General features: G+C 40.2%; 1 protein-coding gene across 1 annotated transcript in view; it reads right to left on the bottom strand.

Annotated features, from left to right (window-relative positions):
• The window catches only part of LOC119972493 (serine/threonine-protein kinase VRK1-like), a 292,251-nt gene extending 286,987 nt beyond the window's left edge, over window positions 1-5,264 (bottom strand). Inside the window, exon 1 of the mRNA XM_038809325.1 lies at window positions 5,236-5,264. The gene's annotated coding sequence lies outside the window, so the exon portion shown is untranslated. The remainder of the gene's footprint in view (window positions 1-5,235) is intronic.
• Between the last annotated feature and the right edge of the window lie 7,089 nt (window positions 5,265-12,353).

Consider the following 12,353-nt stretch of genomic DNA (forward strand, 5'->3'; position numbering starts at 1 on the left):
TTGGTGCAGTGAATCTCCCATCCATTGTGGGACCTACTCCATTATCATTCCATTGGAAAAAAAAGGATGAAAATTAGGCGGGTTCAATGTTGGGCTTCCAATCTGCTCTACCAGATTTCGCGCTGGGCAGTGAAAATGAAAATCCTTGTTTCAAAGGATTACATTTTATGGCATCACATCCTCAGGAGGTAGGGAGCAATTCTTAATAAGAGAAACTTGAACTGAACATCCATTATTTTGAATAAGGAAATAATATAAATAAAGCATTTGCAGGTTGTTCAGCTCTGTACAGTTCGGCAGTTGGCAGAGTTAAACATAAATGTTGTATTGTAGTGTATGAAAGGCAGCAAGTTCTTGATTCCCAAGTGTCTTAGTCTTGTAACTCTGCCAAATAAGACTTTGTGAATAATTTGCGACAATAGACATTTATTGAAATTCATCAAGGATGTAGTTCTTAAAAGCAAAAAAACCAACATTCTGTGGTGTTCGTTTCAGCCATCCTTTATTGTTTCAATTCCATTTAGTTTCTGGCAAAATAATGTCTTATTACAGGAATAAATGGATACTGTATAATTCACTACCTGCTGTTCTGACTAAACTGAAATGGGTTTTTCTTTTGTCCAATGTGTGAAAACAGGTCCTCTTTGGATGTAGTGCTAACAAGCCTAGCCTGTTTGAAAGGTTGGAATTTACACATTATTTTGATCTCTTTTACTGATTGCTGGAATTTGAACTTGTCTGGAGGTGCTAATCCAGAAACTATTAGGTTTAGCACCCTAGTGTTGATTAGATGGCATTTTAATGGTGCATATTTGTGGGTTCCTCTTACCCACTTCCACTGAAGGTGCTCAGTGTCCTCGATGGCACACAATGGCATGCTGCAGGGTGGTTTAGGGTTTAAGAGAGATGGTGCACAGGCTCTTCGATATATTCTTGGTCCTGGTGGGGCAGGAGAGGAGGAGTGATGTCCTGTACCCGTGGAGGGAAGAAAATCACCTTGCTCTCTTCAATCTCCTGTCCCTCTCCCCCGAAACAACTGGTGCTGCTCTGGCTGTCCTCGTGTCCTCCTTCCATATCCCATCCAGGTCAAGGGGACCCCAAGCAAGATGTTCAAGACAAAGGGGCACCCTCTTTCTCCTGGTGGTTCTTATAAGGCAGTGAATAAGCTGGAGTAGCTCAGCGCTTCATATTCTTAGGTGAGGTCCTCGAAAATTTCCAGGATAATTTTTTTTGAGTATTGGCTACATCTTAACAAACTGTGCTCGAAAGTGTCTTGACATGTTTCAAATGTCCTTTTCACACCTGCAGCAAGAATGACCATGAAATGGTATTTCTGTAATTGTTAATTATCCCTTTAAATGGTACATATTCCTTAACTAATGCATCAATGGCATGTTTTCTATCAACTACAATCAGGACAGGGTGTTAGTTAAAGTGCTAGTCACCAAAATGCTGTGCAGCCTCTTTAAGAATGCCAGCAGACATTTTAAGTGGCACACAGGTGCTTGACAAGCCTTTGGGCATCCGTTGCTAGTGCTGGCTTTAAACTCCTCTAACACATTGATGTCTTGCACTAAGTGAAAGCTAAACTGGCGATTCAGCTAGGAACACCACTTGGGCCACCTCTTTACCTCTTTAGCACACAAGGTGTTCTTTGAAAATTGTCAAACATGCTTGATGAATGTACCATCTGCACAATAAAGATCACTCACTGTTTCACAGTAATAAAGTGTTCATAATATAGGGAAAATAATATTTTTTTTCATGCAAAAACCCCAACTTTGTTTCCATCTTGGTTGGCTGTGGGGTAGTAAAAGACCGTTAAAAGAGACAACTGACAAGGGAGCACACCAAGAAGGGGAGAGTGAGGGAATATTGGAACAGTGGGAAATGGCATTCATTCACAGACATAGATCAGAACAGGAGTGAGCAGTGCACCTGCTGGGCCAGACTCCTGCAGACATAGCATGTGAAATCTTACAAAATACTTTCCCCTGTGGTTTCCAGTAGCACTCGCTATAGGAGGCAATGAACGCACATACTGAAAACAAGTTTTTGCATCTCAACTGTAACCTGTTAAAGGGGAAGTGGGGAATTCAGACCTGACAGATCTACCAGCCATCAGTCCACCAATAAGGCCGACTATTACAGCCCCGTTGAGCCTCTGGATAAATTGTATTTCCAAGGGTTAATTAAGCTGTCTTCAGTGGCTGTGCGAGAGGGAGCAAGCTGGCACTTACAGCATTTTCTGAAGTCGACTGTCGACATTATAGTCCCTGCTGCTTTTAGCTGTATCGATCGAATGCCTGACCTGTGAAATCCTTGATGGCCGCTAACACTAGAAGCTTACTGGAGCTTTCCAGGAGTTCGCTGAATGACTTGTGCGGTGTAGCACAATTACTCGCCCCACCAGGACAACCAATTAACTCACAAGAGCCAGAGCTGAGTAATTTTCAGGTGCGACTTAAAATAAATTAAAATAAAAGTTTTCTCTGTTGCTCATATGGATCTTTTTCTTAGTTTTTCATCTGTCAGCAAGGCTTAACTCAGACTTTGGCAAACTGCATGATCTGTTGATATTGGTGCAATGGTTTTGATTCAGTGTGTCAGTGTACTGAATCAGAATAGAAAAAGAAAGTTATCCAGAATTACAATCAAGGATCAAGCCAAGTGACCCTTTCTGTCTCTTAGGTCGACTGTCACTTGAGCAAAGTAACAAAGTGTGATTTGTGACTAAGGCACTATATACACCATCTGAAGTCAGTGCTCGCAAGAAAGAAACAAAAATAAAAACGTTGCTTTTAAGTTGTTTTTTTAAAAATCCTATTATGTGCCAGCTCCATTGCAGGAAAGGAAAAGTTTCCTTTAACCTTCTCATGGCATTCATAAGCTATTGCCTTCTGGAGCCTCAACGTAAACCTAGCACAGTGACATATAAGCACAGCAGAATTGTATTTGATTCAGGTTTTGAATATTAATTGAGTCAAAGCTGTGGTTTATATTAAAAGAATCAATTGTTCATGGCTCGAAGCACGGACTGCACTTTGCAACATTGTTATTGCTAATATACAAAATCAAACCATTCAGTTTCAGAGGGTGTCACAGTGGGGTACATTGGAACACCACACAGTAAGATTTGCACTTTTATTTCAGCCTTTGCTCAATTGTAGCACTCTCATCTTAGAGTCAGAAGGTCATGGGTACAAGCCCCATTACAAGGTCTCTGGGAATTGAAATTTGTCATATGATGATAGTGAATTGGCTGCCCATTTTATAAAATGCTGGTTTAATATCGCCATTTTACACGACCATCCAAGTTAAAATTCAACCTCTTGGCAGATCGAGTCTGGTGCTTTAGTGCAGCGCTTGATGGAGTGCGGCACAGGCTGAAGTGCTGTCTTTCAGATGAGCCGTTAAAGGGGCACAAAAACAGAAAATACTGGACAATCTCAGCAATTGTGATGGTATATTTGGAGAAGGGAGCTAATATTTGGAGTCTGGATGACTCTCCATTGTTAAAGTGGAAATCTGCTCTCTCAGCTGGATGTGAAAGATTCCATGGCATTGTTCAAAGAGGAGTTCTCTTGGCCTTGGCCAACGTATTTCTTAACTAATATCTCTCTGGTTACTCATCATCTTTCTGTGCCCAAATTGACTGCAGGCACATTGCAACAGTGTCTATCTACACTTCAAAAAGTACTTTGTTGTCTGTGAAGTCACTTTGAGATGTTCTGAGATCATGAAAAATGCTACATATATGCACATTTAAATAGCCTTTAAAAAGACGACATTATCGTGAGGGTCCAGGAGAAGCTTTAGAGTAAAGCCACAGAGCACCAACATAATAGTATGGAATATTAGTATAAAACTGAAGAATTAGAATAAAATAATTATTGTGAAGGCGGATGTGACATCCGTGAGAAGGCATAGAACCTTAATATACAGGTGCACTGGTGCATTTGAGTGCTGCCCTAATGTAAAGACATTCTGATGGAATGATGCACTCGAGTGCAGGCATAAACAGGGGCGTGTGTTAAATATATTTTGGTTTGAAATAGCATTTGGATGCCAGAAAATGTTCGTCGTGCCCGAATTGTTTCTTCGGGGTGCGGAGTTGGGGGGGGGGGGGGGATCTTTGTTAGTGAGATATATTGCACAACAAAAAAACATGATTTCGAACTCGGTCTGGAAGCTGCACGAGTCTGGGCAATATGAGTATATCGCGCGCGATGTAAACTTTTAATGCAGCTGAAGGGAAATGGCTCGCTGTCCACACGCACAGTTCTCGAAATGGCTTGAAAAGGATCGGGGGGTGGTGAACAGCGAACACTTTGAGAGGAGAGGTCTGTGAGACAGAAATGGCAGCTTTGTGGCGGCAAACTGACAAAGCAGGACTGGAGGGGGAAAGTCACCGACAGCCTGGCTCCTCGTCTTTTGCTGCGAGTTCAGCCCGCTCACCCTCCATTTCAGCGAAGGTGTTTGTTGAGAGAGGGGGCGGGGGGGGGGGGGGGGGGGAGAAAAAAAATAATAGCCACATCATTAGAATGCGAAATGAAATTAGGTGTTTAAAAATATTTGTTCAGGTGCTTTTTTGCATTCATGACAGCAACCAGGCGCCGCAAAAAAAAATTAATCTCAAGCATCGCTACTACCAATTTTATCATAAATTATCATGAAAAGGTTTTCTACAGAGTAGATGCTTAATTACAATCTAATTTGAATAATTTAGCATATTAATTAGTTTTGGAATGAAAATTAGTTTTACATTTTTTAACTTCAATTCAGAAACACATTGCGATAATCGCACTCCTTTTTAAAATGCATGTGATCTTATTACTAAAGGAAGCGCAGCGAAGCTTTTTTTCTGCACAGCCGTGTTTTTAATTGATTAATGGGTGAGCATCTTTGACATTAATAAAGTATAACTAAATTAAAGACAACTTCATTATTCTGCTACGTGGCCACATGTCTCTTGGCAGCCAGCAAAACAAAATGCAAAATAAAAGATGAGATAAAAGAACCGCTCAGAGCATTGATGTATTTCTAGGTTTTCTCCCCCCCCAAACATGAATGTCTAAACACTATTGAATGCATCTACAATCATCTTTAGATCAGAGTGTAGTACATCTCTTTAGGGAAGAGTACAAAAACCTGACCAATTATGACCAATTCAATTAACTGAATCGGTTTTGAAACATGAGTTTTCACTGCCTTAATAAAAAAAAAGCTGCTCACCTCAGTGTCAGCAGTGCACTGTTCTCAGGGAGACTATACTGCTCTGTAAATGAAAATGGGGGATGCATTTAAAATTATTAGGATATAGGTGTATGCATCACCGTTAAAGGGAGACAGATGATGATGCCCTGGAAATATATACTGTCCGTACAGTTTTCACATCGCAACCCCCCTCCCCCCCCCCGGCAAACAAAACAGATGATAACTGTTTTGACATATTGGGATCCCTCTGAATTATTGAACCCCAAATAAATGAAAAACTCTCATTGAGCGCATGCAGGGTCAATTCCATCCACAATGCACTAAGTGGAGGCGGAATTAAACTCTCTTTCCGCCCATGGCACGCACGGCTTGGATTTGCAGCAACTTCTATCAAGATAGCACACAATATTCGATAACGTTAATGGGATCGAGTTATGTTGCAGGCAGTCGGTTGAGATGGGCAGAATGGTTCTTACAGCGCCAGATGAGCGCGAGGCAGCACTTGTTTGTGTTACAAGATGTCTGGTTTGAACATTATTCAATTCATCGGAGAGTTCTGTTTGAAAAAAGAACACTTGTCTGCCGAGGTAACTCCTGCATTTCCTGGATGTCTTTAATATAATGGACTCATAGAATCCCTACAGTGCAGAAGTGGCCGTTTGGCCCATGGACTCTGCACCAAAAAGGTCAGCCCACCCACGCCAACTCCCATTCTCCTAACCCCACTTAGCCTTTGGACATTAAGGGACAATTTAGCATGGCCAATCCACCTAACCTGCACATCTTTGGACTGTTGGTGGAAACCCACGCAGACATGGCGAGAAGGCGCAGACCGTACACAATCACCCAAGGCCAGAATCAAATCTGTGTCCCTGGTACTGTGAGGCAGCAGTGCCAACCACTGTGCCGCCATGGTGCCCCTATCTCAAGGTGTATCATGCAAGAAAACACAGGCACCAAGCAAGTCTAGAAGAATTAGCAAAGGTGACCAGCTGCACTACTGAAAATATTGAACTCCTGAAGGTCTTGTAAAGGTGGAGACCAACATGGGAATGTGGATGGGATTTAGGAACGCAATTCCTTAGATTTAAAACATGAGATTGTAAGAATCCAGGAATTGTGCATTGCCAGCCATAAATAATGATTATTTTTATTTTGTGGATTTCTGCCATGAATAATTATTAAGTCCAGAGGTAAGAGATTGGGAGGAGTCACATTCTGAAAGTTAATTGGGCTGGCATTAAAACAAATTTAACATTTAAATTAAAATTGTTATTTGGAATTTAACTTTCCCTAATCTCTCCCCATCCAAAAAAGAATCAACCAACAGTGCGATGGGGACTCCTTTTATTCCCCAAAGTTCTTGAAAATTGCTTGAAAGCACCTCTATAAAATTGACTGATATTGCTAACCATACTACTATAGCCAGCAATTATTTTGTAGCTGTCCCTTCACTAACACATCAGTGTATCCATGTTCTGCTTCTGCTGTATTTATGGGTCAACTCCATAGCGCTATCTTATATAAAATTACATGTTAGCTTCTGAGCCCACAGTTACTAGTGCAGTAGTTTAACAAGGTTTTGCTGTACCAATTGGTACAGACAGTTGTTCCTCTGAACTTTGCCCCTCACACCTGTATGTAGGGGGCATTATTGCTATTTTTATCTCCTGTTGTTTTGTGACCCCTATCTGGCAGCTGCAACCTTTAGCTCTGTACCTCTTCCCATTTACCATGTGACACACAGTTTTGTTGTTATTGCCTCAGCGGCCTATCCTAAGGACCTCAAAATGCTGGAACACTCAGTTTTAACAATGGCACTGAAGGCAAAGGTGAGATAACACATGATAATTTAACCTCTATCTTCCCTGTGCATGGTTCTCACCCTTACACATCTTCTCAAGCTTTTATGAAGGAAAGCTCAGAAACAAAGCTGAAAATTACCCCTGAAGAACAACATAAGATGCCAAACTATAAAGAATCACACTCTTAAACCATTTAAAACATAAAAGTATGTAAGCTGCAGGTTATTCTTGTTGATATATACATGGTAAACTGAAAGTAGCTACAAGTATTATTGAGGAATTTAAGTGAGAATTCAGGAGAGGCAGTGGTGTAGTGTTATTGTCACTGGACTAGTAATCCATAGACCCTGGGTAATGCTCTGGGGTCCAGGATTTGAATTCTGCCCTGGCAGATGGTGACATTTGAATTTTGTTTTTAAAAAATTGCAATTAAAAGTCCAATGATGACATTTAAACCATTGTCAATTGTAGAAACCTTTCTGGCCAACTAATATCCTTTGGTAAAGAAATCTACCATTCTCACCTGGTCTGGCCTACATGTGACTCCAGACCCACTGCAATGTGGTTGACTCTAAGTTGCTCTCTGAAATGGCCACTCAGTTTGAGGGCAATTAGGATGGGCAACAAATGCTGACGCATGCCAGCGATGCACTCATCCCATGAAAGAGTAAAGAAAATTGAAGTAGACGTGGCACAGTTAAGGTGTATTCACTTGGAAGGGAAAGGTAGGACACATAAAGCCACATATCTCTGGGTGACAAAAGAGATAAAAAAATAAGATAAGGAAGAAAAGGTGTGCTTCCAAAAAATCCGGTGGAAAATTCAATTGAGAACTGGACTGAATATGGGAGGTTCAGAGGGAAGATGAAAACGCAAAGAAGAGAGCCGAAGAGGAAGTGTGAAAAGAGACTGGCAGCTAACATCAAAGTGAACGCCAAAGTCTTCTCTCAGCAAATAAATAGTAAAAATATGATAAATTGAGGAATAGGACTGATTCGGCACCAAAAAAGGGATTTATACATGGAGGCAGAAAGAATATCTGAGGTATTAAATGGATACTTTGCACCTCTCTTCATGAAGGAAGAGGGTCATGGTAGAAGAGGAGGCAATTCACACACTAGAAATGTCTAAAATTTGATAGGGAGAAGGTATTGGATAGGCTGTCTGTATTTAAAGTGGATAGACCACCAAGGCTGGATGAAATGCATCCAGGAAGTTACAGTGGAAATCACAGAGGCACTGACCATAATTTTTCAGTTTTCCTTAGACTCTTGAGTTATGCCAAAAGACTGGAGAACTGCAAATGTTACACCCTTGTTCATGAAAATGGTGTAAAGATAAGCCCAGCAACTAAAGGCCAGTCATTTTAAAAATGGTGGCGGGGAAACCTCTTGAAATAATATTTCAGGACAAAGTTAATAGTCACATCGACGAATGTAGGTTAATCAAAGAAAGAAAGCGTGGATTTCTTAAGGGAAAATTATGTTTAACCAACTTGCAGCTGTTTTGTCAAAGAGAGGGTAATGCAGCTCATATAGGGTACATGGACTTCCAAAAGTGATTTGATACAGTGCCACACAACAGGCTTGTGAGCCTAGTTGTAGCTCACAGAATAAAAGTGACAGTAGCAACATGGACACAGAATTGGCTGAGTGACAGGAAACAGAGAATAGTGGTTTCTGGATGTTTTTCAGGCCGGCGGAAGGTTTGTAGTGGAGATCTTCAAGAGTAAGAGTTGGGACCCTTCCTTTTCCTGATCTATATTAATAACCTTGAACTTGCTGTACAAACCCAATTTAAAAGCTTTTGGATGATAGGAAACTTGGGAGCATTGGGAACTGTGTGGAGGATGGCGTAGAACTTCAAAAGGACATAGACAAGGAATGGGTGGGCAGGTGGCAGATGCAGCTCAATATGGAGAAATGTGAGGTGACACATTTTGGTAGGAAGAACATGGAGAGAATGGTTAATAATTCAAACATTATCCCAGGCTTTATTAAAAAAGGCATACAGTACAAGAACAAGGAGGTTATGTTGAACTTGTAGCAGGCAGGAGTTCAACCTCAGCTGGAGTATTGCGTCCAGTTCTGAGCAGTGCAATTTGGGAAGGATGTGAAGGCATTGGGGAGAGTGCAGAAAAGATTCACAAAAATAATTCTAAGGATGAGGAAGTTCAGTTGTGAAAATAGATTGGAGAAGTTAGAAGTTGCTTTCCTTGGAGAAAAGAAGGCTGCGAGGAGTTGCTAGAGCTATTCAAAATCATGAGGGATCTGCACAAAGTATATAAGGAGAACCTGTTTCCACTAATGAAAGGATCAAGAACGAGAAGGCACAGGTTTAAAGTCATTGGAAAAAGAAGGTAAAAGACATCAGGAAAAACCTCTTCATGCAGCAACTGGTTAGGTCTGGAATGCACTGCCTGAGAGTGTGGTAGAGGCAGGTTAAATTGAAGCATTCAAAATGGAATTAGACAGCTACCTAAAAAGGATGGATGTGGAGGGCTATGTTCAGAAGGCGAGAGAATGGCATTAATGAATTGCTCATTTGGAGAGCTATGACAGGCATGATGGCTGAATGGCCTCTTTCTGTAACATTTAAATGATTCTGAGTTTAAAAGTCACCCGATGTATGGCGCAGTGGTTAGCAGTGCTGCCTCACGGCACCGAGGACCCGGGTTCAATCCCGGCCCTGGTTCACAGTCCGTGTGAAGTTTGCACATTCTCCCCATGTCTGTGTGCATCTCACAACCCAAAGATTTGCAGGGTAGGTGGATTGGCCACGCTATATTGCTCCTTAATTGTAAATTTTTTAAAAAAGTTACCTGATTTATTCAATCATGTTATTCCCTTTAACCCCATCAACTGTGAGACATGCATTAATATCCTATGTCAAGTTAACCAATCAGATTCATGGTTTAAAGGGTTACTGTCATCCAGATTTATTTTACAATACAGTAAAAATAAACTTTTTGGAATACGTTCAGGAAGCATAGTGAAAGCATGTTTTAAATCAGGTTGTGTTATAAAGAGACATTTAATATGAGTGATTTGTTGGCGAGAGAGCCTTACCCAACATGTTGTATCAGAAGTAGATTGAATAGCTGTAATCAAAGAATTTATAGTGTATTTAATTTTTATTTATGGCAATTGGAAATTATCAAAATGGGTTATTGGGCTTCACAATTAACTCACATTTTCATAGTATTGAGAAGAATTTTGAAAATCATTTTGACATCAAACCTGATTCTAGTTTAAAACCAAACCAGCTTGAGTTAACTGGCAGGATACTGAAACATGGGATCATTTAGAAAAAGAACAACCATCCCCTGCAGGCTTTCTTCCATTTTAATATTCTTTACCCACAATCAAGGCAAGCATCTTTTGCCTGTTGATCAACAATCTGAGCATGATGAGATCCTTGACACTACTTGTTGAATGCACGTCAGATCCCCTTTTTACTTCCTAAGTTGCAAGATGGTCAATGAATTGGACATTGTTCGGCAATAATTGAGCCACATCATATCTAGGCTGTTGGGAATAGCCTAGACATAAACATGCACAGCATCAGTATGGGCAGTGTGTAGGGAAAATCCACACAAAGAATATAGTGTAAATCTTCTCGAACCTGAGGAGTTAGCCAATGTTCAACCCTAGCCTACCGCCATGAATGGATGAAAAATGTTGATCATTCACAAACAGCTGAGTGAGCATATAGTATAGAAAATTTTTTTTCAACTCTTTATGGTGTAAGAAGAACATAATATGAAAGAAAAGTGACAGTGACTTTTCCTCATATGGGCTACTTGCCACTGACAACCTTATTTCAGGTAAGGGAAGAGAAGGGCTAAAGCTAAAAATGCTAGCTTGACCACCATTAGAAAGGCTTTTGAAATCTAATAGTTGTCTTCAGTATGAACAGCTATTATACAAGGACTGAAAAAACCCAGTCCAATGTTAGGGTTCATCCTCTCATAGATCTCCCCCCAAAAAAACATACAACATTCCTTCTTTGACCTCTTTTCATTGCCAGCCTAATTTGTTCACTAAGATGTGCACAGAAAGGGAATAGGGTTGGTTTTCCTTTGATTACCATGACCTGAGAGAAGTGTTTTTTTCTCTTAAATAGCTAAGTAGTGGAACATACTGTGTGGAAAGCTCAGGAGTTTTGCACCCCACTATTTTTTCATTTTATAACATGCTGTGTCACATTTCGATACAAAATGAAATGGGTAATTTTTCCAGGGAATGTTCGAAGACTTGAGATGATATTTTGAACAACAGCATAGACTAGTGGCAGTAGCAGAGGATTGTACCTTTTCACTTTACTCCTGCCTTTGTCTCCTCATGAAGTGAGCTAACCTACAGCTGGAAGGATTACCTGTATCCTTAGAAACAAACCATCATAACAATTCTATTGAATAGGGTTGTGGAACACTGCTGCTCCTGTTCGTAGGGAAAATCAATGTTTCTGATTTGTTTAAAGGGCAATGTCATGTGACAGAGGTCAGAAGATCTTCTCCCAGATTTTAAATGGAGGTGTGCATTATGGCATGGTTGATGAAATGATCACTCTACTAATTGTGTCATTGGTTACAAATAATTTAACTTATCTGTAAAGTTTAACTAGAAACAGGCGCAGCAAAGCTTTCATTACTGAACTGCAGGTGCTGCAATGTATCCTTGTCCCACTGTCAATATATTGATATTCAGGCAGCTTTTATACTAGGCTGTTTCAGAAGGTAAATTTACCCGGATACCACTTCTGAACTGCAATAGTAATGTCAGACCACCTAAATTCATGTGTGCAACGCATAAATTAAAGCAGCTTGCATTTTAAGAATAATGCACTTCCTATGGATCAGGATTACGAAAGGGCTATTTTCTAGACAGTCACTTTTGCTGATTTATTTTCCAAAAAAGAGGTAGGAACTACAAAGAGCAAGTGACGGTCTTTTCAGACATCATCGAACTGTTTTCTTTCTAAGAAGTGGCTCCAAATGGATTCAAAGTTTAATTAACGTTCACATAATTCAATTCATAATTTTCTTGGTTATTAACAAGTTCCACAAATATTATTACAGTCATCACAGAGATGTTAAAAGTCATTCTTCTTGTTTTATGAACATTATTCAAAAGGTAGTTTTGGATTACTATAAGTCCATTATTGGGATAAGCTGGAATCAGTAGGAAAGCTCAGCTGGTTGGGGGTCCATGGTTTAATTACTGCAGAGGATATGCATATTAATTACAAGATAAGTGATATTTACTGTACCTATGGAACATATGACTGGGTAAAAGCATGAACAGCACTCACTAATAAACTCAGTATGAT

Source organism: Scyliorhinus canicula, chromosome 1, assembly GCF_902713615.1.
Source record: "Scyliorhinus canicula chromosome 1, sScyCan1.1, whole genome shotgun sequence".
Classification (NCBI taxonomy): Eukaryota; Metazoa; Chordata; class Chondrichthyes; order Carcharhiniformes; family Scyliorhinidae; genus Scyliorhinus; species Scyliorhinus canicula.